Genomic DNA, 4,598 nt, shown 5'->3' with positions numbered 1-4,598 from the left:
TTTCGAATAGGTTGACTTGGGACATTTTTTTCGTGGTTTTTGTATTAGACCCGTCGTCCATTTATTTGTAAGTCAATGGTTCTAGTCGTAAAAAACTAAATTTAATCGTTACGCCGTTTTGAAGTTTTTAAAATGTTTTACTGTCCTCGCTGGAATAAGCTTATTCCGACGGCACCATTTTTAAATCTCGAGAACCACAGCTCCTAGCTTACATCTATCTGATTACACTTAAAAAGTCGTGATTTAATCGATTCTAGTCGCGACATTTTAATTAGTGTAGTTTTTTGCGACTAGAACCGTCTAAATAACGACTGTTTTTCTGGCTAGTCACATTTCTAAAACTCAACCATGGTCACGCTGCAATAAAGCACGCTGAAACGAAGTATAATTTGATAAATAAACATTGACTTACAAATAAATGGACGACGGGTCTAATACAAAAACCACGAAAAAAATGTCCCAAGTCAACCTATTTAAACGTAGTGACATTTAAAGGAATATGAACAAGCTAAAACGTTGAATTTAAATTGTAATGTCATCGCAGTACTGTCTAATTTTGCTTGCTTCGCTGTCAGTCGAACAAACGAAGACTAAAGCGTGAATGACGCTCTGTATACGATTTTAACGCCCTATAAGTTCGGGCACTTTTTAGAGCAGACCCGACGTCCATATAATTGTAAGTCAATGTAAATAAATGTAAAAAACAAGAGCAACCGATACCTGAACGAATTAGCGAGTTGAAATGGCGTGGGTAGATCACATAAAGGTCAAATTACGGGTGTACAAGTGCACATGTATACTTCGGCCTTGATTCGAAAACTGCAGACAATCCGCGTAAAGCAAAAGACATTCATGTGGTATTTACAGTCTTTCCAGCTCAGTGTTGCCATTTAACAGTTTTTCTGTCAATTATCTGTCAAACTTTAGACAGTGTTGCCGTTTAAACCAACGATTCTACTACATCGGACTCCTTATTAGAAAAATAAATTGATGTTTAGTGAGTTGCCAGGTTCCCAACTTTTTGGCCGCCCACTTAGGCAAAATAAAAACATTTCAAAGCCAAATCTAAAACACGATTTTGTATATTAGTGACCACAAAAAATCATAAGGGAAAAATATTTGTAGTGTAGTTTATATAGATAATTCAGGTTTTTTTCCCCAATGCTTTAGCACCCCCGGACAAAGGCCCCTAATTGCTTCAGAGGCTCCTACCGCATCCCTGTGACTCTTCAGCGGGCGGTGGCTTTGATCAAAGAATTATGATCAAAAGGAAGTAACATAATTAAATAAATCGCACCCCACCTGGAAGAATGGTATAAGTGGAGTTATGTAAAGAAAGGTTCTTGCTCCATTAGATACAGATAAATATAACCCACATCCTCTTCAATTCTTGTAATTATATCGGCTAATACAGTAGATAGACTTACAACAATCGTAGAGGATGTGGGTTATATTTTTCTGTATCTAATGGAGCAATAAACATATTTGACGTACCTCCATTTACACCATTCTTCCATGAGGGGTGCGAAATAAGAACACAAACGGTGGTTTAAATGGCAACACTGAATTGGAAAGACAGCATATCCGTGCCACTGTGCTGCCTTTCGTTTTACGTAGTCGGACAATTAAAGTTTTTATTTAACCTTCAAGTTTCACTATTAAGTATCCTCATTTTGGTATGGTTTTGTGTGTTTGTTCCTATAGTCTGGCTAACGAAAGATGAAACTGAGATTTTTTTAAATCTAGCTGACAACCCTAATATTTATGTCTATGTTTGGAAGTTGGTATGCCAGTTGTATTGTGTTATATGCTATTTTGTGATTTCTTAATAATAATATGAAGTAGATCAGAGGTTCCCAGACTTTTTTCTCATAGACCACTTTCAAAATTTAGCTGGTTCCGGTGGACCCCCTGCAGCTACATTTCTGCCATATTCCATATCCACATTATTTTTTGTCACGCCAACGTAGACCCCCGGCGAGTCTTCCTGGACCACTTTGGGAACTAAGGACGTAGACTATGAAAACCGATGTGCGAAAGCATCTTTTTATTATCATTGGTAAATTTAAAGCGAAGCAAGTGGAGAGACGAGTCGTTTTCAAGCAAACTCAAGAATAATTGGGTGAATTTCCGATTTTATTGGTTAATACGACGTAATAATTTAGATCTTTTCCATGAAATTTTGCTAGTCTTTTCAACAGATAGTAATTTTATTCAATGCTAATATATTTAATATTTATTTACAGGGAATGTGGAGTAACTTATATTTGGATAGTTTTGATATTGATGTTGTCAGAGAAAGGGACAGATTTACTAAGGACATGGAAGAAATAATTATAAAAGTACAAGAAAATGAAAGCAGTTGTCCTGATACATCATTTGAAGTTAATTTTTTTAGTCTAATTTTGATTATGATGAGTAAATATAAAATTACAACAAATGTGCCTTTTTTGGTCATATTGCCTACATACAGGCTGATAAAGAACCACTGACCATTTTGAAGGTGCATACTGAAATAAATGTTCGGTTTTTTCAAACACTTACCAAATAAATAAGTTATGTTTTTCAGATTATGATTAGCAGACGCCGTTGCTATAGCAACAAAAACGGTGAAGGGGCAGTAGGCGGAGTCAGTGCGGAGTTCATGTATTCGACAGACAACAAAGTATTAAACAAACGCTGCGTTAGCGCAGATCTGTCGTCGCGCGGCGCGGCGTGCTGGCGCCTAGGCGTCAAGACAATTCGGCACCAACCGCTCAATTTTATTTACTATTTTGAGTTAACCACGCGTTAGAAATTATTGGGAAATATTAACATAAAAAAAGGTAGTTTTGATTTTATTATGCACAGGAAAGGAAATGGCCAGTGATTTTTTTATCACCCTGTATAACTCAATATGACCAAAATTGTCGCTTACCCCATTTTGCGTTTCAAGCGTCATATATACATATATACTAATCGGTGTAGTATGCAAATAAACATGCACAGAATTGGGCATTTAATATTTTAGGTACTTTTTATTCTTTTCTAAATTATGTCATTTTGCTATAGAGCCTTCGGGTATAGGCTTCCGCTAACAACTTCCCCCGGTTAGTTCTAACATGCCTAAATTATGAACACATACATGATTGATAGATCAAGTCGCATAATAATGTTATTCCCAGTGTACTTGTATCAAAATTATTTTTTCCTTCTACACCCGTGATACCACACGAAGTTTTTTCAATTTTCTCGCGTTTTTCCAGTCTCATCTTTCGCTAGCCAGACTTTAACAGTAAGCCGGCGATATACATATATAACACTAATGTTGGTGCGCGGAGCTGCTTGCGTGGTCCCTCTGTTCCCGCCAGTGTCGTTCTACGAATTTCCTTATGTAGTTATATGACTTTGATTCTGGGTCGCCAATGACGTTTTCCAGCTGAAAAATAAAATTCATAATTAATTTTGAGTAAGTATATTATGATGTCCTGGTAAATGTTTGACCTATTGTCTCACAAGCAGAAGGTTGTGGGTTTGAACTTGAGGTGGGTGTAACTGTCATGGGCGAAAAAATCAGTGATTAGTTGTCAAATAGTATCGTCGTGATTTTTTACGAAGGAACGACGTTCCAAAATCACATAAGTTGTTCCTCCATTCCACTAACGACTCTTTTATGAGGAACTGTATACGTTTTTACAATAAGATTCTGGAGCATATATTAATATTATCCTTTTCTAAGTTTAAGAGGGAGCAGAGGAAAAATTCCTAATCTTCGATTTGATTTTAGAGCGGCATATCCACTTTAAAGTTAAAAATAAAATATTGTATGAGTAACTACACGATATATTCAAGCATAGACATTAATCAGAAACATAAAACAATAAAGTTTCCCCGATAGATAATCACGAAATTATCTCTAATTTTCACATTTTTTCGACTTATCCTCGAAATGCTACAGGTTATTAGGACAAAAATTAGATAATTAATTATATTCGATCGACAACTGTCACTACGGATTTTTTTTTTAATCCCTTTAGGTTTATAGTTATTCCGCTAAAACGAATTTGGTACTTTTAATGCGCAAAATTCAACATCTCCTGTCGCATGTCACGCAAACTTCAGGCATATATTTGTTTCACAAATTCGGGCGGAGCCAACGTCAAAACTTTTTTGGCATGAGAGTTCTTAAAAACTGCATTAAAAACATTTTGACTGAAAAGTCATAACACAAAAAGACTACGTCTTAGATAAATGTGTATGGAAAGACGACATGGCTCCAGATTTCACACAAATTTGATTCAAAGTGTATTCCATAGCATTTAAGTTTAGTTGAAAAGAGCAAAGTTGGTCCTATTTATATTTGAAGAAAATATACCACCTATAAGGGTGGCAAACTAGGGGATGAATCCGGTTTTGCGCACTTTCCGGTAACCGATTTCAATAAAACTAGGCAAATAGATGTAATTCCACAAACTTTTGGGGTCGGCTCTACAGAGATTATTCTACTTTTATTGGTTCTGCCTACAGCAAGAACTCCCATCTGATGACGAAGACGATGTCGCCTGCTGGATATGCAGCAAAGCATTTGCGAGTGACGTTGCTCTACGCAATCACGAGAT

Source organism: Hyposmocoma kahamanoa, unplaced genomic scaffold (assembly GCF_003589595.1).
Source record: "Hyposmocoma kahamanoa isolate Upper Pololo Valley unplaced genomic scaffold, ASM358959v1 84, whole genome shotgun sequence".
Lineage (NCBI taxonomy): Eukaryota > Metazoa > Arthropoda > Insecta > Lepidoptera > Cosmopterigidae > Hyposmocoma > Hyposmocoma kahamanoa.
The sequence above is the reverse complement of the archived record's forward strand: the minus strand, read 5'-3'. Positions refer to the sequence as shown.